Source organism: Pogona vitticeps, chromosome 5 (genome assembly GCF_051106095.1).
Source record: "Pogona vitticeps strain Pit_001003342236 chromosome 5, PviZW2.1, whole genome shotgun sequence".
NCBI lineage: Eukaryota > Metazoa > Chordata > Lepidosauria > Squamata > Agamidae > Pogona > Pogona vitticeps.
The window spans coordinates 35,006,741-35,032,581 of record NC_135787.1 but is presented as its reverse complement, the minus strand read 5'-3'; the positions used below and the strand labels follow the sequence as shown (position 1 = coordinate 35,032,581).

The 25,841-nt window shown below is 41.5% G+C and overlaps 1 long non-coding RNA gene across 1 annotated transcript in view; it reads right to left on the bottom strand.

The window, feature by feature from the left end:
• Window positions 1-24,912, bottom strand: part of LOC144583239 (uncharacterized) — a 35,889-nt gene extending 10,977 nt beyond the window's left edge. The window contains exon 1 of the long non-coding RNA XR_013536935.1: window positions 22,371-24,912. This is a non-coding gene — a long non-coding RNA (uncharacterized LOC144583239). The remainder of the gene's footprint in view (window positions 1-22,370) is intronic.
• Window positions 24,913-25,841: the final 929 nt, after the last annotated feature.

Sequence of the window (25,841 nt, the reverse complement as noted above, 5' to 3'; positions counted from 1 at the left end):
AACCTAAATACAGTGGTGCCTCGCTTAACAATTGCCTCGTTAAATGATGAAACTGCTTTACAATGAAGTTTTTGCAATCGCAAAACAATGTTCCTATGGGGAAAATTCACTTAACAATAATCAGTTCCCTGCATCGGGAACCAATTTTTCGCTAAACGATGATTTAGCAACAGCTGATTGGTGGTTCTAAAATGGCCGCCCGTTGTGCAAAATGGCTCCCCGCTGTGTTTTCAGGACAGATTCCCCCTTTACAGGCAGTGAAAATGGCTCCCCATATGGAGGATCTTCGCCAGACGGTGAGTTTTCAGCCCATTAGAACGCATTGAACTAGTTTCAATGCATTTCAGTGGGCTTTTTCATTTCACAAAACGATATTTTGATAAGACAGCGATTTTCACGGAATGAATTAACATCATCTTGCGAGGCACCACTGTAAGAAGGAAAACATGGTTTGAGTAGAACGCCCTGAGGGGGAGGGGTGAACACTACACAAAACTAAATAGATAAATAAAATAAAATAATTCATAAATAAATACAAAAAATAAATTTAAAAATAAATAAATAAATAAAAATTTAAAAGAGAGAACAATAGGAGGAGGTGAAGACAGGGTAGTAGGCACAATAGGCCTTGGGTGCTATGGTTGTATATATAAACAGCTTTGTGATAAATGACAGTTTTTAATCAAACAGTGATTTTAATCCTGTGGTGCAGACGGTTGGAGTGTGTGCATGCCACATGAGCACCTCCACCCCTTTCCGCATGCGTGTGACCACGGGGATCCCCAAACCCCCACCAGTCCACGGTATCAAAAAGGTTGGGGACCACTGCCAGTAATCCAACCAAGATGTACCCAGGACTTGTGTAACCATGGCCAAATCAGACCTCTCAAGAAACAGACACAGCTGGTGAACTAGGTTTAATTATGCACAGGTGGTCCCAGCCACCACTGAAACCTGGCCATCCAAGTTTAGAGATAAAGCCAAGCTGTTCACCTGTGTTTTCAAAGGGAGTGTAACCCCATCCAGCACTGGCTGAATCCCTATTCCTTCATCTGCCTTTCAACTGACCAGGAGCACCTCTGTTTTGTCTGGATTAAGTTTCAATTTGTTTGTCCTCATCCAGTCCATTACTGACACCGGGCACTAATCCAGATCTGAAACAGTTTACTCAGATTTAGATGGAGAGGAGAGATAGAGCTGAGTGTCATCCACATATTGGTGACACTGCGCCCCAAAACTCCAGACAACTACATCCATCAGTTTCATGTATGTGTTAAATAGCACAAGGGACAAAACAGAACCCTGAGGGACAGCACAGGAGGCCCCCAGCTCCACCTTCTGGATCCTCCTCTTCAGAAAGGACTGGAAACACTGTAAAACAGTGCTTCCCAGTCCCACCCCAGAGAGATGGCCCAGCCATGTTCGATCATATCAAAAGCTGCTGAAAGGTCCAGCAGAACCAAAAGGGATACACTCTCCCTTTCCAGTTCTTGGTGTAGGTCATCCACCAAGACAACCAAAGCAGTCTCTGCCCTATTACCAGACCTGAAGCCAGATTGAAATGGATCTAGATAATCTGTCTCATTCAGGAACCCCTGGAGCTGAGAAGCCACAGCCCATTCCAGCACTTTGTCCAAGAATGAGATACTAGAGACTGGACAGTAATTATCCAGTATTGTGGGGTCCAAGGAGGGCTTTTCCAATAATGCTCTCATTACTGTCTCCTTTAAGCATGCTGGGATGTTACCTTGTTGCATGGAGGCATTACCTATCCCTTGGACCCACAGTCCCTCCCTGGCAGCTTTTATAAGCCAGGATGGGCAAGGGTCTAGCAGACAAGTGGTAGCCTTCACCCCATCCAAGGGTCATGTCTACATCAGCAGGCTGCAAAAACTGTAAATTATCCATCAATTCAGGACAAGCAGGAGCCATAGTTATATAGAACCTGTGCTAACTACAGCATCTATGTCAGAGCAAATCTGAGTGATTTTGCCTACAAAGTGCAAAGTGCTGTGCAAATTTTTCATGCCATCTACTGAGTGATCAGCACTATCTTCCTGTGGGCCATGATGTAACAGGCTGTTGACCACTTGGTAGAGCTTCTCTGGGCCACTCTGTGCAGATGCAATGACAGCAGCAAATAATGATTCCTTTGCCATCACAGTTGCCATAGAATAGGTCATGTTGTTGGATTTGGTAGTATGTGCATCCATCATTTCTATGCATAACCAGGATAACTGCAAAAGAAAGGGACATGCTGTGCACTGTTTGGTATTTCATCCACCTTCCCCTTCACATAAAATACTGCAAACGTATAAATCTTAGTAGGTAGATAATTACATCTATATTTGTGATCCATTTTCTCTACACTTAAAAGTGTAAATCAAAAGTTATCTTGTGAATGCATATGTGCCTATTTATAAGACTACTGTGCTTCGTATATTTGTTCTCTGTCTATTTGCACTTAAATATATAGAATTCTTCTCTACGTACACACATTGCTCTTTCTTTCATTGCTCTTTCTTTTAGGACTAATTTGTTCTTGTAATGTCATTGGAAAGATGTATTATGTAAATCTTAAAGCCTCATTCCTGGAAACCATTTGAATAAATAAATAAAGAATTTCAATCATGGAAACCTATCTTTGTGTCAGTAAGTCAAATGTTAGGAGAAGGTATACATTCATTTCGTTCTTCCAATCACCATAAGGCAATTCTGACACGTACCATTGGAAAACTTGTTCTGAAAAGCTATGAATGGATTAAGGAATGAATGCAGACTTTAATACCGCTAGGACATAAATAAAAACAATAGAAAGCTTTGGGGCACTGTTTGGGATAATAAAGCTTCCCGATGTGAAATTTCAGACTTTAGCATGAGTAACGGAGAGAGTGCCTAGCATACAATTGTAGATGAAATTAAACTGTGCCTTGGTTCAGCTTCAAAGCAAGTTGCTTCTCATTGCCGTCTGTTATTCACAAGGGGAAAGGGACACGGAACATGTTTTCTGTAACCCAAGATCTGAGTTGTCACTAATAGTTGCTTATTTGCTTCTAAGCATCTATGTTTAACTTTGTAATAGCTTCTGGATTACGCCAAGATACTACCATGGCTGAACAAGGTGTTGTAATGGATGGAGAAGTGCATGCTTAGAGGCAGGTGAATAGCCTTCCTTAACATTAATGTAAACACACACTGAGGTTTTTTTTCTAAGCAGTATTCAATGTTCTTAAATAATGACCAAAATCATATTGCATAAGTTAATGCCTGTGGAAGGGTGATTATGATGTCACTGTCAGGAGAAGATTATTGTAATTAAGATTTCCAGTACTCCACGGAAAGCTGAAATTTTACCTCACAAAGTTTTTCCCCCAATTTTGTTGACCCCATAAAAATTCTGAAATAATGTGGATTAGCAGTAGTATGAATGTTAAGAGCTTGCTTACATTTACATTTACTTTGCAATAAGCTCTATTCTAAATGGTAGTCACATGGTATTTGGTGTGTGCATCCTCTAGAGAAATCTGTTTTTAAGGTGTGTTATACAGTATCTTGATTGAGGGGGCTACAATGGCTTTTAAAATTGTTACATTTGAGGTTTGCTCACCCAGCCTGCCCTCACACTGGCCACTCACACTTGCTGCTGTGGTGAGGTGAAGGCGGGGCAAAACTGCGTGTCCCTTTGGAAAGCTTGGCTTTAAGAATGCTTCGACTGTTCCCATTTGTAGCCACAGAATACAACACAGAAATAAAGGCTTTGCAGTGGTGCAAAAACACTGTTCCAAGCATGGATCCTTTTGAATCTACATGATTTTAACGTGGGATCATCCTCAAGCCACTGTCCAAATAGTAGACAGAAATGATGCCTATGATTGAGATTATTTGGGAGATGATTCTACATAAAAATCGTGTAGATCCATGAGGATCTCCACGTCTTATCCATTTTCGTGCCCAACGACAGCTCTTTGCTCTTCCAACAATCCACTGCACTGGCTTTGTCCTCCACTTCTCTCAGGCTTCCTGTGCCTGTTTACCCCTCCTTCCCCTCTGCAGCTCTTATTGATATTGCCACCATTCCCACCACTTCTGCTGGTTTTCCAAAGATGCAATTTGCAGTGACAGAGGTGTCTAGACATGCAGAAACAACTGGAAAAATCAGGATTTCATATGTGTGCTAAAATAAATGATCCTCTGGTGGAACAGTATTTTACATCACTTTCCAGTTTCCTTGGCAAAATAATCTGTGTTTCTGTTTACCTCGTGGAGACATCTTATTTTAAAGCATTTTTTTTAAAAAAACCAGAACATGATACAAGAGCATTTCTTATTCTCAGTAGGATCAATCCCTAAAACTTGCATTAGAGTTGTAATTAAATTTGCATGTGTCAGATTTTCTAAACCCACTGAGAATTTCAATGGCTCTCCTCCCCCACCCCCATATATAGCCAAGCTGTTGACAATCAAAGATAGTCCTCCTCCTTCTTGGCATTATGGTTCACCCAAAAAAATCCCATGAAAGATTTTTGGTCCCATATTGACTGAGACAGTACTCCAATGGCAAACCCCCCAACAACAACAGGAGAATGGTCAAGACAATTTTAGTCTTAGCCTTAATTCACTCTTCAAATTTCTCTCACTGGTACCATCTGCTGAAAACAAACCACTCAAGGGTGCAATACTTACATACACTTACTTTTGCCTCCCCGAGAACCGCATTCACAGAACTCAGTTTCCAAACCATGCCAACTGCTATCTTAGATGGCAGGTATATGAATGTCCCTAAACATCTAAGACTTATGTATTTGCAGAGCAGGTGAGATAGAGGATGTTGACCACTATTTACTGTCAGCTCTATCAAAACTCCAGAGAAAAGTTCCTAGGTAACAGTTTGGCTGCTCTACAGGAGGAAAGCCCTCAGATAAAAGTGATCAGGTTACTTTTGGACTGTGACCCTTATGTTAAATATGGAACAGCGCTGTTTGCAAAAGCGGCCTGAAATATTCAAGCTAATTTCCTGAAAACCATCGTGATCAATTGTGCGGGGGACTCCCAGATATGAAGTGTCTCTTATTATTTTATATGTCTGTGATTTTATCATGATTTCATTTGATCATATGTGTATTTTAAACAATTGTGACATATTTTAGCTAGTACAATAAACTTGAACTTGGAAAACTTGGAACAATTTTTATGCTGCAAAATGCCAAATACTGTATGTAGGTTTAGTTCTATGTAGATGTGGCAGCAAAGTCTAACTTCTTTGAAGGTTGCAAAGGAGATTTTCACACTATGCATTACATGGTGGCAAGGCCAACGTATACACAGAGCTGTCCCAGCCATAAAAGGCATGGAGCCAGGCTAGTCTACATGGAATTGTCTGTGTATTTCAAAGCCACACAAGCATATCACAGCTATCACATTGGGAATTTTTAGTGTAGAAGCAGGAAATCTCAGGGGTCTTCAAGGCCAGCCTTCTCCTTTCAAATTCCATACAGGCTATATCAAGCTAGAAATGGATATTTATAGCCATTTAAAAAAATTGAAAGGGAAATGTGTGGATGGGTGCTGCTTCTTTTTCTTAATTTGGGGGGAATGAGGGCCTTAGGGAGCACTTCCACTGCCCTCATACAAAAAAGCAACGGTCCTGGATATAAACTGGGTTATCATCCCAGTTGAAATGAAATGAAAGTAGTGGAAAGTAGGACTTCTTTTTAAAAAAACCACTTTTTAATAGGGGATCTGGAATGACCTTGGGTTGTCCACACTATTCTAATGCAATATATTTATTTTGTCTTTTTCCACACAAAATTTGAAAAACAAAATGTGCACAAACACATCTTTGTCCTTTTCTCTCTTACACAGGCAGGAACATATTCTGTGCTTTTTCAAGCACACATTTTTGTTTCTATGCACCCATGGGTCTGTACACTGTACAATTGTACACCATTTTGTAGAATTGTACACCAATCATGTTGTTAAAGACATTCTTCTTTTCATGTTCTGTATCTCTAACATGGAAATCATTTACTACAGTAGATGATTGTGCTGAGTTTCACTTTTGATTCAGATGCAAATGTTTCATCCATCTTTAACTAAGGTGGCAAATGAAGTTGCAATATTTACTGGGAAATAATTAATGGAACTTCATTACAATTAAATATGAGTAGGTGCAAGCTGTAACGTTGTTTCTATTACATGCCAATGGACAGCCATCAAATAAAGTAGCTGTTCAGCCAGCTGTGGAACAATTAGAGCCACATTGACACTCGGCCTTTTTCATCCCATGTCTAATAGCAGATATCCAATTTGCCCGTGGACCTCCTTGGACACTGAGTTAGTGTTCATCTTATTTGGAATGTTAACCTTTGTATATCTGCTATGATATAGAGAAGAGATTTTCAACAACAGTTTCATATGATATGGAGGACCAATAAAACAAGTGAAAAACCTCAGCTAGTCCCTATTGCTTGAAACAAGACTATATCATATATTATATTCTTTAAAACTCCTGGAGTACTGTTTGAGCTGAGTCACAATATATACAATCAAAATAAACCAATTTTCCCCTTTGTTTATTCCTTCAACCCTGCTCCTTCCCTTTCTATGTTCTTTTTCTATGCCTGTTTTTTTTTAATTGTAAGCTGCTTGAGTAGCGAGCTCTTATTTTTTTTTACACATGTCACACATTGATGGAATAATCAAGGTCACAAGACAGTGACCTGCAGCTTGTACCTATTTTCTGAACGAGGTTTTCTTGAGATGCCCTTTCTAGGGAAATGGTCCACTTCCATGCTATGTAGAATACCAGGCAGCAAGGATTCTCCAGCTCATTTTGGTCTTGTGCAAATGTTTTAGTATCCTCCTATATAATATGTAGTGCCCTCAGGTCTTGTCTCAGTGTTCTTCACCATGTTATTTGAGGGCGTCTTCATTGTTGTTTGGCATTGGGGAGGGGTTCAACTCACTGCTACCTCAGGGATCCGATTGTTCTCAATACAAAAGATGAGACCAACTAGTTGAAGTCTTCTGTGTGCAACATTGTTATGAAGTTTACACGAGTCACTCCTTTGGAGCACCTCCTCATTGGTGATGTGGTCGAAATATTGAATCTTTCAAATTCGGCAGAGGCACCTCTGTTGGAATTATTTTTATTTTTTTATTTATTTATTTTATTTATATCCCGCCTATCTAGTCGGTTGACCACTCTAGGCGGCTCACAACAAAGGGGACAGCAATAATAAAAACCATTTTACAAAGAGAGAACTTTCAACAATTGGATAAAACACGAGGAGAGAAAAGGAAAGAAGAGTCAGGAATTAACTGGGGGGGGGGGAAGGCCTGCCGAAACATCAATGTTTTTAGTTGCTTTTTGAAAATACCCAGCGAGGGGGCCGCGCGAATATCAGGGGGAAGGTTATTCCAGAGGCGAGGAGCCACCGCCGAGAAGGCCCGATTTCTTGTCTTCTCTTTTCGGGCCTCCCTCGGTGTTAGGCTCCTCAGCCTCACCTCCTGGCTCGCGCGAGTGACACGGGTAGATCTTGGTGGTAGAAGGCGTTCCGCCAAATATCGAGGCCCTAAACCATTTAGGGCTTTATACGTAAGCATCAACACTTTGAAGTCGATGCGGAATCGGATGGGTAGCCAATGCAGAGCGGCCAGAGTGGGTGAAATGTGTTGGAATTTTTTCACTCCACTGAGAAGTCTGGCCGCCGCATTCTGCACCACCTGTAGTTTCCGCAGCAGCCTCAAAGGCAGCCCCACGTAGAGCGCATTACAGTAGTCTAATCTTGAGATTACGAGCGCATGCACCAAAGTGGTGAGCGCCCCAACATCAAGATAGGACCACAACTGGGCTACCCGCCTGAGATGGTAGAAGGCGGTTCGGACCACCGACGCCACCTGGGATTCCATAGTGAGCGCCGGGTCAAGATGGATCCCCAAGCTGCGTACCCCATCCTTCTCAGGAAGGGTCACCCCCCAAAAGAGAGGGAGTTTCCCAAACTCCCGACTGTGGGGGCGTCCACCCTTAGCACCTCCGTCTTGTCCGGGTTCAGCCTCAGCCTGTTCTCCTGCATCCATTGCAGTACGGTCCCCAGGCAGCGCTGAAGGGACAGAACGGCTTCTCCTGCGGTAGGTGGAAAGGAGATGTAGAGCTGAGTATCATCAGCATACTGATGACACCGGGCTCCACACCCCCTGATGACCCCACCCAGTGGCCTCATATAGATGTTAAACAGCATTGGGGAGATGATCGACCCCTGTGGAACCCCACAATTGAGATTCCACGGGGCCGAGATGCTCTCCCCAAGCTGCACTCTCTGGGGACGGTCCTCCAAGAAGGAACAGAGCCAGGCCAGAGCAAGGCCCCCAATTCCCAACTCGGAGAGCCTCCCCAGGAGGATACCGTGGTCAATGGTATCGAAGGCCGCTGAGATGTCGAGGAGGACCAGCAAGGACACTTTGCCCCTGTCGGCCTCCCTCAGTAGGTCATCACACAGGGCGACCAATGCCGTTTCTGTGCCATGGCACGGCCTGAAGCCCGACTGAAATGGATCCAGGGCATCTGTTTTGTCCAGGTGCGCCTGAAGCTGGTCGGCCACCACCATCTCCACCACCTTACTTAGGAAAGAAACATTGGCGACGGGCTTATAATTGCCAATTGTGTCCGCCGCCAAACTTGGTTTCTTCCTGATGGGCCTAATGAGTGTCTCCTTGAGGGCAGATGGAAATCTGCCCTCAAGGAAAGACCCATTGATTATTACAGTAGCCCATTCCGTTGTTGTAGGCCTGGCCGCTTTGATTAGCCAGGCCGGACAGGGGTCAAGGGAGGAGGTGGTGGCACGACAGCGGTCAAGCGCCCTGGCGACAGTGTCAGGTGTGACAGGCTGAAAGGAGTCTAAAATTGCCGGACAAGATGGAGCGCAGGACATCTCAGCTAGACTCACTGTATTCAAAAAAGGAGACAAGCTTTTTGTTGCTACTTGCTGATGCCTTCCATGTCTCGCTGTCATGAACAGCTGTTGGGATTACAGAAGAGGTGAACAGACAGAACTTAATTTCAATTATATGGACGGTGAGGACCAGAACTTGTTCATCTTTTGGAAAATGACTATTGCCTTCCTCTGCATCTCCATTCCAGGCGATCATGCTACACAGATAATCGAATCTTTCCACTTCCTCCAGCAGCTTCTGTCTGAGTATAGTTCCCTGTGCTTGGACCATGGAACTCATGTGCATGAAAAGAAAAGAAAAAAAGAAAAGTAGTTTTCTCAATATGATTTACTTTTTCTCTGAAAAACCATGTCTCATTTTATTCAGTTCTCAACTCAATAGCTCTAACCTTTCTAATATTTCTTCACATTACAGTTGTCCTTGACAGTAGAATTCTAGTTGCTGTTGTTAAACAAGATGACAAAACCAAGATTAAGCATCACGGATGAAAGATTCACAGGACTATCAATTTATATAAGGAGATCATAATATTAAGATGCACTATTGTACCCTATATATTGTATTCTGCTTTTGCAAGATACAGACTAATCTTTTATTCATTGTGTAAATTGTTTCTTTGCAGTCAGATGGGAACTTCCTTGTGCTGCTTCTTGAAGAGCTTACTATATTATACTGAGAGGCTGCAGCTAATTTGGAAATGTTTGTTTGTTGTGGATGAATTTGCATGAGGTTTTAAAACAGTTTCTGGTTATATTTCACATACACTCAGGAGGTAATTTTTAAACAATGTATTTCAGAATAAACTTGCCAGAACAAACCAATTGGATTACATTTAATATAGAGCAAATATAATGTTCTTCCTGTCTCTAACTGGTTGGCAACTTGCTGTTCAAGGGTAATCATGTATTACTGAACAGCACTATCCACAGCTGTATTCTGAATCACTCTAGACTGTAGATAGCTCTCTAAACCAAATGGTTGTTTTCATGCAGGTTTTAGATTCACAGTCAAGCACAAAGGAAAATTACTTTTCTAGAGGAATTAATTTCAGATGAACAAGAGTATCAACCTAGTTCTTTTGATGGCTACTGTCTCTACAGGAATATCTACAGCCTACAAAACACTATTTTGTCTGCATATTTTTCATAATGACGGCATACACTTTTCTTGTTCTGCTATGGATTGGAAAGTGTGTTCAGTGACTTATCCTTTTGTCTAGTGCAAACAGATGTGTGTTCATCTGTACTGAACACACATCTGTAGTTTGTCAAAATGTTCAATAGACATTTATTGCCTATAACTTGCTTCCCTTCCAAGCATGGACTTGGACTGGAGAGCACATATCAAGAGAAGAAGAAACAAACTTAATGAAATCCATTGCTAATAATGATTATGCTGATTCCAACTTAGAGTGCCTCCCCTAGGACCTCCCCTAGGGATTTATCTATTCCTCCTTCTTGTGAAACTCTGGGACTGTGCATATGGTATGGTACATACCCACATCAACCACATGTACTCCCAGTGGCCTAAGCCGGTTCCACTTTCAGGGGTACAGTGGAGATTTGAACTTCCATCCCATGCACCATAGCAAGATACTCCTCCTCTGGGGATGAACAATGACCTGACTATGGAGCTATTCTGGCAAAACTGAGTGCTCTAGAATGGGAAAGGGCACTTTCTAAGCAGGCTGAGGGAATGACTATGCCTAAGAGGTCTCAGCAGGACTCCAAAAAGTGTGTAAGATAGCTGAATTGAAACAGTTAAGGGACATAATGCTGGCATGCATCGCCATTATAGAGAGTGAGTGCACTGGCCTTTCTGGAGCATCCCCAGCAATTGCCTTGCCAGATCCTCAGAGAGATGTTTGTCTCCATGGAGCTACTGAACAACCAACAGGACAAATAGCGGGAGTGACCCAAATGGAGGAGGCAAGCAGTGAGGACGGCAAGATGGCTGGCTCAATAGCAGCAGAGCAGAACCAGTTGACAGGAGAGACCGTTGCAGCAAACAACAGGCAGGAAATTGTGGTTCTGGCACCTAATCCAGGTGAGTCAACACCCACACAACACAGAGTGACAATATATGGCCTTGGGGGTGTAAACTCACTGCCACCATGTGTAATGGGGCTGCAGCAATCCCTTGACATAGGTGGAGCAGAGTCAACCTGCTGTGGGATTTGGACTGGGTTCAAATCCTTGGACAGTGCCTTACCCACAATGGCACCTGCTCAGTAAGTATCCAGGCTTTTTAGAAGGGGCAAGGGCTGCTTCCTTGCCTTCTATTCCAAGTACAGGGTACAACTCTGTACCTATCAATGCTCTCCCTTATTGGGACCAGTCTGTCAGGGCTGGGGTCATGCCAGAACCATGCAAATTTAGTGCATGCAGGATCTCCCTCTGGGGAGAACTGCTCTAGAGATTGCAGGACTGAGTCCTTTCCCTACAGCTGTTGCCCAGCTCTTCAGGAGTGCTACCTGTGGAATCTGAGGACCTATATGAGAACAGGCTTTCCCTACAGACCGTTGCCTCAGCAACAAAGGTCTCTGGCCATGCTGTCATGTTACTCCGGCCTTGCCTTCCTTGTTGTTCCTGCCTTGCCTGGTCGTTCCTGCCCTGCCTGCCTGGTTGTTCCTGCTGTGTCTGCTTACCCTGCTGTTTCTGTCTTGCCTCTCCTTGTGTCCCTGGACCCTGCTGCCTTGATAATGTTCCTCCTGACTTTGACTCCTGGACTGACTGTGATTTGTGTCATCCTTCCTGGCTGCTGTTTAGATTTAAACCTTAGCTGGTTGGTCTTTGCTTGGGCTGGAGTTTTTTTTAACTTGTCCCTGTGGTCTTGCTCTGGACTGGGTCCTGTTGCCTTTTCTACTGAACCTTGACACTGTTCCTCGCACTGGTTGACCACCTCTTGCCAGCTACAGTTGAGAAGATTTGGAGGGTTAATTATGCTGATGTCTTCTAGCTCTTGAACAGAGAGACTGAAGAGAAGAAAAAAGACAAGGAGAAGAGTAGGGAGAAGGAGAGGCTTAGGAGGAAGAAGCCAGAGTGGTGCTGGGCTAATTGGCTAATACAGTTTTTTATTTACACGGAGAACATAGTGAAAGTGCAACCTGGTTGTTCGCTATCACTGATACAGTACATGGACCTGATTTACCACACGTATGTAGACTTCCTGGGTGACATACGGCTGTTTTATGATGAGGGGTTCTGCATGAGAGTGCTGATCAACCCCAACATATCCTGGGATGTGCATTGCCATGGCCTATGGCTACAACTGGTGACACCTTCATGTCCCAAACTTAGGGACTGATTTGATAGTGGTCATCTGATACAGAAGGCGAATGTAGCTAACTATCCCTGCACATTGGTGGGCCAAGTAGTTCAACCCATGTGGGAATTCAATGCTAAAGCAGAAAACCTTGCAGATTTAGGAATCAGTACTCCATTTGTGGGACACCGCATGAGTCAGCTAACTGGTTTAGGGGAAGGTCAGGTGCTGCAGGGGGTAGGGACATGGGGTTGAGGAAGCCACCCCCAGGGACAGCTAACATGACAAAAGGGCCTCAGTACACTTAGGATTGAGGTAGTGGATAACTGGTTAAAGGCATATCCTGACAGGCTAGCGGCAAGTTATTTGAGTGAATGTTTCCATTTTGGTTTTTAGGATCCCAGTGCAAAGGAAAAGGGAACCAGCCATGATAGGAAACTTGAAATCTATTCTGGGGATGGAAGCAGTAGTCTATGAAAAAATTAGGAACGAAGTAGTAGCAGGGTGAGTAGTGGGTCCATTCAGCGACCCACCAGTGCCAAGGTTGAGGGTTTCACCAATGGGGATTATGCCTAAAAAGGCACCAGGAGAATTTAGATTGACTCACCACCTGTCCTACCCAGCGGACGAATCAGTCAATGACAGGATTCCACAAGAGCTCTGTATAGTGTGGTACATGTCATTTGATACAGTAGTGTGCATGGTCAGAGCATGTGGGCATGGTGCTGAGATGGCAAAATGCGACATGCAATCAGTATTTTGTCTGCTGCTATGCACTCAGAGCACTTCAAACTATCGGGTTTTGTTTTTGAGGGGTTTTATTACATGGATATGGGATGCTCCATTTCTTGTGCAGCTTTTGAGTGCATCAGTTCCTTTCTAGAATGGGTACTCAAGCGCACATGTAGTGCACTATTTGGATAAATATCTTTTTTTATGGAAAACGCAGGACTGCACAATGCAAGCACATACTGCACACTTTTCAGGAGCTATCAAGGGAGCTAGGCATTCCCCTGGTGGAAGAAAAAACAGAAGGCCCATGCACTACACTGATCTACTTAGGGGTGGAGCTTGATACCATTCAGCAATATAGCAGACTGCCAGAGGAAAAGTTGAAAGAAGAGTGAGGTTCGCAGTTTGGGGATTCATCTGGACCCGACACTCAACATGGAAACCCAGGTGGTGTCTGTGGTCCACTCTGCCTATTTTAATCTGTGGCAGACTGCCCAGCTGCGTCCCTATCTTGATGTTGGGGCACTCACCACTTTGGACCATGCACTCGTAATCTTGAGATTAGACCACTGCAATGCTCTCTGCATGGGGCTACCTTTGAGATTGCTGCGGAAGCTTCAGATGGTGCAGAATGTGGTGGCCAGACTTCTTAGTGTGACGAGAAGACATCAACATATTTCTCCCACTCTGGCCACTTTGCATTGACTGCCCATTCGTTCTGCATTGATTTCAAAGTGTTAATGATCACATATTAACAGATTTCAAAGTGTTAATGATAAGAAGTCGGTATAGGCATTTCCTATCACAAGTAGCTGGAGCATGACAGGAAATTTTTATGCTGATCTCTAAACTTGTGGCAGTTTGCTTCTATGAGTTTCATTGATGTCCTTATACTAGTGGATATAATCAGTAGGATTTGGGCCACTGCTTATTTATATAGTACAATGAGATCTCACAGGAAGATCAAAGTTGAGAAAAGTTACTTTTATGATTGACAAGGGACTCATAATAGCTCAGGTAGCATAGCCAATATTCCAGACGCTGTAGTTCAAAAAGTAACTTTTACCATCTCTGGATAAGCTTTCATGTCCAAGGATCAGTTTCAATGGACAAAGTCAATCCATGGCCTGTTCTTTATTCTCCCTCTTGCAGTTGAATTCCTAACCATGCAGGGTAACCATGCTCCTAACCTTGGCACAAAGTTACCCAATGGAGTTCATGTTCAAGTAGGGATTAGAAATTGTATTCCTCCACCCCTAAATAGACACTCTGACCATGAAACATTCCACACTGAGGCAAGTATGCATGCAATTGTTGCCTTAATTATTTTGGCTGATGTCCTATGACCCCTTTAAAGGACACCTTAGTGAAGTCAGTGACAGTTACTTCCATGCTGACAGAGATAGGTCTATGTTGTTTGCACTTTCACTAAGTTTAATATTTTAACCTAATTCTGCTCTGTAAAATGTAGCGCATTGGATTTCCCACAAATGCAAAGGTTGAGGGACATCCAGTTGATAAACAAAGTCTGCTGATGGCTGTTACTGTATATATGTCCCAGCCAACAGGAGGATCATTTTGATAACTCCATTTCTCACAAACATTTTTCACCTCTGGCTTTTCTGTCCTGGGGCCTTTGTCAAATCCTGCCAGTAGTGATGATAGCTACTTTTGAAGTATATGTGTGTCCGTGCTATATTAATGTTAGAAACCACCAAAACAAAAGTGAAATAATTTGCCATATTTGGGGGGTTCATTATAATGTGTAACAGTCTTTTTAATAATATAAAAATGAGGCTGCTGTATAAATCTTTCAAATGGCATTTGAAAAGGACCCAGATAGGCTGGTGAAAAACAAATGGCAACTAATGTATCTTTCACATTGGCTGTGGCAGTGATTTACTATGTTGTCTGCGATGCTAAATATACATCATAAATCCCTCCAACAGGAGCCTTATTATATTCATCCATCTCTTCCTCATGAGCCAACATTTTCACCTTTCATAAGCCCCATTGTATGAAAAGGGGTCTCATTATAGGAAATAAAATGCAGGTGAATGCCAGTGATCTTCCATTAACCTAATGAGGACTTTGTCTACAATGGTAAAATTGAAGATACTCAAAAAGTGATGTTATCATTAAAGGTGTTAGACTGAGTGACATGGGCAACCTACTTTTTTGAGCTATAAGAAACAAAGAAAAAGATACACAAATCCTGCAGACTTCCAGTGGCTGGTCAGGTCATTTCTTTCTTCTACACGAGATGTTTTGTAAGTTCTGTCACATAATGCAAAAAATGAACAAGAGGAAGGAAATTGCAAAGCATGTTAAACAAGAAGAGGGAGAGTCATCCCATCCTTCACAGACCAGTTAATAGAACATTTTCCATCCCTTCCTTTGAGATCATGAGATTTTAGATGAGAGAAGTGTGCTAAAGAGTAGGTGCTCTTCATCCTAGCTCATCACTCCTGATGCTCTCCTAGAACAGTGGTTCCCAACCTTGGGTCCCCAGATGTTCTTGGACTAAAGCTTCCAGAGGCCTTCACCACTAGCTATATTGGCCAGGATTTATTTCTTGGATTTGTAACCCAAGAATAGCTGGGGACCCACTGTTCTAGAACCCCCAGTGTCTCCTCTTCAAGGAGAGCTGCTTCTGGGGTTAGCTGATGCATTATAATCTACCGTATTTTTTGCACCATAAGACACACTTTTTCCCACAAAACAGGGGGGTGGAAAGTCTTATGGAGCGAAGAAAACAGATTATATTTTCCTGTTTTCTTCTCCTAAAAAATTGGTGCGTCTTATGGAAAGGTGTGTCTTATGGAGCGAAAAATACGGTACATGGTAGTTACTGTCAATGAAAGGTTGATGTGTTCCTCACACAGGTAGCCAGTCCACCACAGGGATATGCACTCATGAAGACATGTTTTTACTTTTTGAAAGCAATGACTGGCTCATTTGTTGATGCAATAAATAAATAATAATAAATATAATTTTTTAAAAAATAAAATAAAACATAGATTGTTTTGCTGCTCTCTTGGCAGGCAAGAAGGACATCCAGAAAGAGATGGCACGGAGATGCTAAGTCATCCAACCCTCTCATGCAATTTCAAGCATTAGCAGAGCAGTCTGAGATGTAATAGTGGGAATGCATCTTCCGTGCCACACTGGAAAACTACTACCAGTCTCCATTTGCCTTACAAATCATGTAGGATGTGACAAGTTGAAACTTTTCTATTGCATATAGATGAAGATTGGCACGAGAGAATAAACTACAAATTCTCTCCCGAATCCTTTTCTTACTCAATATAAGTAATACTGTAATATCGGGAAGTGTCCTTTTGAAGAGAAAATGGGGAAAGAGAAAGACAACATAGTAAACAAACAGAATACACAACTATATGTGGCAACCTGTTCCAAGACATAGGATTGTCCATCCTTTAAAACAAAAAGTCTGTTATTTCACCCAATTTATCTGCTCCTCCTCCTCCTCCTCCTTCTTTTTCATTGAAACATAGTGGATTTGGAGAGAGAGGACTTTCAGTTATATGCATGCATATGAATAAATAATGTTCAGCACTTTCATTTCTTTGCCTTCCTGCTTAGAGTGAATAAAATTATAATAGTTTATTATAATATAATAAACTCGTTATATTATAAAACTCATTCCCTCTCACATTAAAAAAGAAGAAGAATATGAGAAGGACCTTTATTGAAGTAAGTGCATAAATTCTTCTTGAAACTCCTTTCAGTTGATTTCAAAATATGGCTGTGGGCTAAACACATTTTTTGTTGTAATGCATGTATAAATTCATAATTTCTAATTTATGAAGATATAAAGTTCTGTCTAATATCTATAGTATATGTTCAGTGCCTAAATATTCTCCAATGATAAATATAGTAAAATGTCCTCAAAATTATTTCCATTTCCACCCCACACTAGTGAAGACCATGGTTTATCTGCCTTGACTTAAAATCACTATACATGCATTTTTTTCCACATTTGTGTAGTTTGTACAATGTGGGCAATTGTGTGAATTGCTCAAAGTGAAGGTGACTGCTGCTTTATTTATGAATTTGAAGAAGCAGATGCATTGTTTGCAACATTTGTAACAGTCAACAATTTGTGCTTTTTCTGTGTGTGTACCTGTATGCTCATGTATTTTATTCATCAAGGGGAAATTTTAGACATTTATTATGAACTGCATGGGGAAAAAGAACTCTTTGTCTTATTCTGTGATGGAGGCAAACAATCTTGTGTGGCTTTGAAATCCCACACAGAGGGTTCTCATTTAGTGAGTATCCTTCCATTCCTAAATAGAAGTATGGGCATGACACTAAATCTTCCCCATGTGCATTTGATCTCACCCTAACATGTCCACTACATTATCTATACAAATCCAAAATGTACATACATTTTGTTTGAGATGGAATCTCTTTCTCTCCTCAATAATTTTGCTGTGTTTGTCTTTCATTTCATACGAGCTGGCATAGCTGCCAATTTAAATTCCAGCTTGGCACTCAGAGATCTCTTTGCATTTTGGAAGGCCCTGGGAATTCTGCTGTCCTCACGTCTTATTCAGGTAGCTCACTGAAGACTCTGTAAACATCACCAATAAATATGCAGCCATTTCATTGTGAATCAGCTGAAGTTTCATTACTATATGTCAGCTGTGCCTCCCTCCCCTCTATGTTGGAAGCAAATTTCTTGTGTTCCTCTGTACTGGGAACCTTAAAATTAATTGGTACACAGAAGTACAATTAATCTTCATTGCAGAAAGTGGTGCCATTCAGGTTTAATGACATACATGATGAGCCAACCAAGACAGCCTCAGACCTGGACTTTTCCAAAGATGACTTTGTTATGCTATTTGGTCCGATTCCTATGCCCCCCTCCCAATTCAAACAAGTATGGAAATAATTTTTGCATAGTGATAGAAAGCTATCTTTTTAAAGGCATAGCAGATCTGAGCATGAGAAGGTCTTTTAAATATTTTAAGGGCAGATGCTTATGTTGCAGGCCACCTAACTTTGATATCATATCTGGAAAATCTGTTGACATCACTGAGATTACATAGATCAGAAGTAGGTGAAACACAGATGTATGCTCCATCTGATCCTCATGCCCTGGGATCTCTAACAACCCCACACCCACTTTAAAACATAGAAATTGTTCAAAGTATCATTGCACTCTCAGATGCGGGTGACAGTTTAGCCCCCAAGTTATTTAGGCTTTTTAAAAAAATTGGAATTACTTCTGGGTTAGAAGAAGCCCTCTCCAAAGCATAGAACAGATCAGAAACAACCCCCAAATGTGGCAGAATTGGTCCTTATGGCCATTAGCAAACATGAAATAAAGTTCAGATTGTTAAAAATCAAGGAAAAATGTGAAGAAGGGTACAGAGTGGATATGGCTCTCCAACTTTGGGAGGTGGATATTTCATCCCCCAGATCTCTGAAAATTTTCTACCCATGCCCTATCTGGGCAAGCAACAAAAAGAAGCTTGTGATGCTAAAAAGATGCTTTTGCTTCTAGTCTTATTAAGACTGAAGATGATGGAATATCCTCTTTTGCATCAGTAGCCAGCCGCTTCCATTATCAAGCCATTTACATCGGTTGCTTATGCTAAACAAGAATTAAGAGAACTCAGTTCTGTGGCAGCAAATAATGGCAAATATTAGAAGGCTGTGACATTCCTGTTATGAGCCACCCAAGTCTTTCTATCAATACAGAACTACTACAATGCCATTGTGTCATAGAATACTACAACATGCAAACATAATTGCAACCATAGAAAATGGTCTCCCACAGTTGATTCAGGACCTGCTCTAGAACAGCTTACACAAAGCAACAGGATTTCAGCTGATGAAGTGCAAGTAGATTGGTCCACACAGGATCCTAACCCATCCATGTTGACTTCCTGAGTTACCTAGTTGTCCTATCCTAGATCACACTAGAATTCAGTAGTGTGCTTTCTTTAGTAGTTTATTATCTAGGATAGGAGAACTACGTACGTTGGTTTAGTTGTCGTATCTTCACTATATTGCTGCTTTTGCAACAGTGAAGCAATAGCCGTCATAAATGCAGCTAGACCATAAATGCCATGTCCCAAAGAAGACATACTAACTTAACTGTTAGAACAAGTGGGCTACAAAGTACTCCAGAAAACCCACAGGGCTAGAATATTGATTGGATGGAAAAGATGTAATTGACTCCCTTGAAAGGCTGATCAGCACAAATACTGGCTGCTATAAAATTGTCCAAGTAAGAGAAGTGTGTGGGGAGCATTACTAGTATACTGTAAATGACACTCTCATGGCTGATAAAATGCATGGCCTCACCCATGAAAAATAATTATTTCTTCTTTTCACTAAAAGCCAGGAATTGGATCCCAGGGTAGTCAACTATTTATTACTGAATTCAAGTTGCTTTTTTTTTTTTTTTTTGTTAGAGATGCCTCATCTTAATAAATACCCAGCAGGGAAGTATGACATAGTCGTCTCCATGCTGGGATTAAAAGTAACTATTGAATTTGTCCAATGCAAATAGGTGAAAACAAGCTGTTTTAGGGTGCTTTTTGATGAAATACCAAAATTCTCAAATCACATTGTTTGGATGTGATGCTTGAAGCATATAAAGGCAGAAGAAAATGAAACTGACAGACGTCCTCATCCATACCTATGCATATCTCCTCAGATGTAAGTCTGATTCATTTGAAAATATGTTACTACCAAGTGAATTAACTGGATATGCAGGTGATTTAACGAGCCCCAAACAAGCCCAAAAAATGCTGAAACAGTGAGGGCAGATAGCTGAACCTAGGCTTCTGGGGCTGCCTAGATCCTTGGTTTCTCATTTCTCTCTTCCTTTGTGCATCTTTGATTATTTACCCCCTTGTTTGAAGTGTTTTACCAGACATTTCAGTTTTGAATGAGAGCTCCAAGACAACCTTGAAAGAATTTAATATTGACATGGCTAAATGACTTGGGCCCTGGATATCTGAAGGACTACCTCCTTCCATATGAACCTACCCAGCAGTTAAGATCTAGCCAGGGGGCCCTCCTGAAAGAGCCATCCCTCAAGGAGGTAAGAGGGATAGCTTGTAGACAAAGGGCCTTTTCGGCATCTGCCCCGAGAATATGGAACGCCATCCTGAAGGAGATTCATCTGGTGCCGACGCTGATGACATTTTGGCACCAGGTCAAAACCTTCCTGTTCCAGAAGGCTTTTAATTGAGATAATGTCAACTGTGTATCCTGATGGCAATTTTTAGAGCATTGTGTTTTTAATTGTATTTTAAGTTTTTATATTTTTATTGAATTCAAATTGTTGTAAGCCGCCCAGAGACCCTTGGGTAGTGTGGGTGGCATATAAGTTAAATAAAGAAATAAATAAAATGGTTAATAATACATTATTCTAAGGTTCTCTTTAACGTGTCCTCAAATCATTTATGTCCACCACACAACCGAGCCCTTGTAACAATATGTTTTTGGAGATGGCTGTCCAACATCCTGGTGACATGTCCTGACAATGAAACTGCTGTTGTTTCAAGATTATGAAAAAGCTGGCTATCTGTGTTTGTGGCAAGACTTCCATTTTAGAGACTTTATCCTGTCATTTGATGTTCAGAATTCTCCAAGGTGAAAATAACTGAGATTTCTTGCATGGTGTTGGTACATGGTCCATGACCCTGCTCCATAAAGCTGAGATAATAGAACAACAGCTTTGTATATCTTCAGCTTAACAGAAAGACTGATTGCATGTCAATTCCACACAGAGAATCAAAGTATTCTGAAGGCAGTATTGGCTTTAGAAATCCATGAGGTCACTTCATTGTCAAGAAAAACAGTGCTGCCGAGATATACGAATGTATTCACTGAAGTAGGGTACTGTTCATATACCTTAAGAACTGGTTCTTTACAAGATCCATCACAAGCATATTGGTATATTACCATTGCCTTATCAATACTGAACTACAGGCCAAAATTGTTACAGGTCAAGGAGAATAGGTTCATTCAAAACACTAGGAAATTGACTGATATTGCTCCACAATATTATGCTGATGTTGTTGAGGAGAATAGACCAGGACTTGCATTAGGAGTACACTCAGCAGCAAATAAGAGCCTACACATTTTGCAAAATGAAATTTTCAATACTGCCTGCAAACACCTCAGACCAAAGTTTCCCATCAGTGTAATGTAACATCAAAGGTCAACACTAGTGTTTTCTTCCCTGTAAGTATCTAGAGCATCGCAAAAAACGTAAAACTGAAAAGAACCGGAACAAGAGCACAGCCTTGTTTTACACAATATTAACAGAAAAGTCATCATAAATGGGACCATTGTTGTTGACATGAGTTTGCATAATGTCATGGAATTCTCAAACAATACGTGTAAATTTCTCAGGATATCATTATAGAGCTGCTGGGTAGCTCAGTGGTTTGGGTATGGTTGGGAGTTTGATTCCCCACTATGCCTCCATGACAGGGGCTGGGCTTTATGATCCATAGCAGGAGTTGCCAACCCCCAGTCTGCAGCCTGATACCAGGCCTTGGGCTTGACAGAACTGGGCCACAGAGACAGATATCCAGCCCCTCTGCACACACTCCCCCTACGCCCACCTGCATGCACAGCCTGCCCACCCACACGCATGCACATGAGAGCACCCCAACTCATCTGCTGTTTGGAAAAGGTTGGGGATCACTGATCCATAGTGTCCCTTCCAGCTTTCCAGTCCTAAGATTATTACTATTTTAAAATTATATATCATAACTTAATTTTTCAAAAAAAAAAAAAAAAACCTCTGCAGTTTATGAATGTAGGATACTGCGCTTCACAATTTCAAACATCAGGAAATGGCTGATATTGCTGCACGATACTGTGCTTTCATTGCCAGCATGAAAAAGGATGTCAGGTTTTACATAGCAAAGGATAGCCTGAATGCTGACAACACCAATGGAAGCAGTCAAGATGGCCTACAGGGTGTTTTCTTGTGTCAGCCTAGTCACAGAAATCCTCAGTGAATGTTTACTGAAAGCACTCAGGACTGAGACAAACATAAATACTCTGTGTTTTGGTAATGCAGAAATAGCTTGAAAATATCATACAAAAATGTATGGTAAATGGTCATTTCTCCCTTTTGAATGCCCTTTTTGATGATCAATATTTCAGTCCCTGCAGCCTGGATTCCTTCCAAATAAAAAAGTGGGTGGGGCCAACCATTCTCTTTCTGGATAAGCACAATTGTTCTTTTAAATCTGTATGAGCTTGTGGCAATTGGCCCTGTCACTCCTGCCACTCAAGCTCAAGAGTGTCACGTTCCCAGGGGGTTTCAACAGGCAACAGCCCAATAAACCAGTCCAATATCAGAAGTCCAGAAGATGTAAAGCAGATACAAAAAAGGCCAAAGCCAAAATACAAACCGTTGTCAGCAGTCAGACTCCAAAGCCAGGGATCCAGAGAACAGGGACCAGGATAAGCAGGAGTGTGGACATGAGCCAAAGTGTTTGACTTGTTGCTTCCACAAGCTTGCAAGTGGCTGGGTGCAGATTTTATAGCAACAGCAGCCATCTAAACACCTCATCCTGCTAATACTCAGGACTGGTCAACCTGATGTTCCTATGGGAAGCATTCATGAGGGCTTCAAATCTTTGTGTCATGAGTCCTTGCCGAAGCTTCTCCCTTACTCAGGCTACTGGGGGAGGAGAAACCGGTGGTGATTCATCTGCCTGCGATTCTGATTGCCTAGCATTCTCCTCAGCTGAAATTAACCCCTCAGATTACAGATCTTCGGCTGAACTCATGACAAAGACCTTATTTGCATGAGCCTATGAGAGCACTGGAGGGGCAGAGTCAATGAATATATATGAGGCTTGGCTGAAGGCAGATAGAGATAGATAGGGTTAGTCAGAGAGATAGAACTGGTCAGGAAAATAGGTAGAGAGGGTGGTAATGATATTGCAAGAGAAAAGAAGTATGTACTGAGAGAACTGTTGATGAATTGCTTACGTATAATGTGTATCTGAGAAATTTCAATCTGCTTCACTTCAACAAATAAGTTCTGTTTCTGTTCACAGGACAAGTGTTCTGATATATGTTATTTATATTGTGGATTGAAGTATCCACTGGTGGCAGTGAGAAGAAAATGTGACGTAAGCTTTTGTGAGGGAAAACAAGCAGGGGCCATGAAGTTAAACGTCACAGAGCTATTTTAAAGCTGAGGAAGTTTAGAGTCACTTGTTTAAGCATAAGAGCAGATTTATATTTTAAAAAATCGTAAGTCAAAACCCTTTCCCCCAAATTTTCTTCAGTTTGGCAAAGACCTAGAGCAGACTGTTTGATATATCTGTGCCAAATCTGGTGCTGATCCAAAGTCCAATTTCAAAGTTTTGTATATGGGTTGCCTCCATTTTTAGCATAGCTTTGTAGAATGTTGATTTGGTCTGCTGCACAATAATATAGATGCATTACCGTGCAGCAATAATGCAAAGAAAAAAATTAAGTGCTAAGTACACAGATAATTTCACAAAATAAGTTATGGAACTGGATAGAGAACATGGTTGCAGAAGCATAAGTGACAATGTGTCTTCTCTTTTTTAAATCAGTGTTTTAATTTTAAAAATGACTCGCTTAAATATATCTGTTCATGATGAGAAGTCTTAAACACTTGTTTTCTCCAGTTAAGCCACACCCTCCAAATTTGCAACTCAACCACAAGAAACATTGAAATAAAGCCAATATACTGCATATTGCTGAATTCATGCCAACAAAGCATGACTCTTCTTGGTTTTCCTTACAGAAGAAAATATGAGTAACTCTGGAACACAGGAATATGGACTGTATTCCCTTTCATCTGAGTGAACAAGTAAAAAGGCTGATAGCTTAAAATATTGTTCATCAGGTGATGCTGCCAGCCTTCTCCCTAGCATATTCCTTGTCAGTTCCAGTATTTCTCTACTATATCATCTCACCTGGAAGCCATTAAATGACATATATCTGTGTTGTCTTGCATTTATGGAAACCCAGCATATATTGCAGTTATGGAGGCTTAGGAGAGACTGAAAATCACATACACCCTTCATATTTCAAAATAAAAATAAAATAAAAAAGGAGCATATATCAGCATGATAGCATTGTTTTGCAATTATGCTGACCTTAAAAGAGCTCATGCACATGCGAAGACTGTCAGGTTGCCATTCAATATGCCTTGAAATCAGTGAATAGAAACATGTTAAATTAACCATTCATAATTTACAGGTGACACTCTATAGATCGGCTGTCAGGAGTTGGTCCAGTTCTCAAGCTGTGCTGCTTTCTCCCTTCCCAGCTTTTGTGATAATGTAAGTGTCCTTCACCCAGTAGATTTCTTCATCTTTGCTTGACTGAACCTGCCTGTATGACTTTCAGTGATGATTGACCCTGAAATCTCTCTTGCACTAAGTTGTGTGACAGAACTCTGCAATGTTTAAATCACATTCAGAGTGGAACATGTTGGTGCCACTTAATCAAAACAGTTAGACTAGGTTCTTGTGGCTGTTTCCTTCATTGTTGCTACAGCGGCTATTTATTAACAACGTCTGGGTTTCTTCTATGTTGAATTCTTCTACTTCTAACCTCTCCACATGTTATATGCAAGTGGCAAATCACAAGACTCTTGATTTGTGTAAATTTGGCAGAGAAATAAAGTGTGAGTAGTTCATCATCATGATGGCATCCGTGGTCCGTTCTGCCTATTTTCATCTATGGCGGATTGCCCAGCTGCGGCCATATCTTGATCGGGGGGCCCTCACTACTCTAGTCCACGCGGTCGTAATCTCGAGACTAGACCACTGTAACGCACTCTACGTGCGGCTGCCTTTGAGGCTCATGCAGAAACTCCAGATGGTCCAGAATGCAGCAGCCAGGCTTATTAGTGGGGTGAGAAAACACCAACACATCTCCCCCACTCTGGCTGCGCTGCACTGGTTACTTATTCGTTTCTGCATTGACTTCAAAGTATTAATGATTACATATAAAGCCCTAAATGGTTTGGGACCTCAATATTTGGCGGATCGCCTCCTCCCACCCAGATCTACCCGAGTCACCCGACATAGCCAGCGGGGACGGCTGAGGGGACTGACGCTGAAGGAGTCCTGGAAGGAGAAAACAAGAAACCGGGCCTTCTCGGCGATTGCCCCTCGGGTGTGGAACACACTCCCCACTGAAATCCGGCTGGCACCCTCGCTGGGGTTTTTCAAAAGCCAATTAAAAACTTGGTTGTTTAAACAGGCCTGCCCCCCAGTCAATTAAGTCATTTTCCTTTTCTCTTTCTCTATCTTTTTTTTTTTTTTTGGTATACCACCATCTTGGAAACCTTTTGTTTAGAACTTAGTATAAATGCATTTTATATGTTTTTAACTTGTTTTAACTGATGTAAGCCGCCCCGAGTAGATGTTGTCTAGAGGGGTGGGGTAAAAATCGAATAAATAAATAAAAATAAATAAATTAAATGGAACAATTTTCTAAAAATTCTGCTTAATGCAAACTCCCATGAGATGACAGGATTTTTTTTTTTTGTTAAATATTCCTTCGTTCCTTCCTTCCTTCCTTCCTTCCAGTCTTGGACAAAAAAGCCTACCTTTTCAGACTGCATTTTGTGCATCTCTGTAAAATGCACAATATTTGAAAATTGTCTTGTGTGTGAACCAGTCGAAGTAGTGCTATTGGTTGACATGTTTATCTGTGTTTCTGTGATCAACAGCCATGCCCTGCTTGTGTCTGCTGTATTTGGGTTTAGCTTCACAAAGGGAAATTGTTATCTTGTCATGCCAAGAAAGCTAATCTAGACTAGAAAGAGAATGTGAAGGATTTTTTGTTTGGTTGGGGGTTTTTTTGGAGAGAGAAAGAGAGGCAGG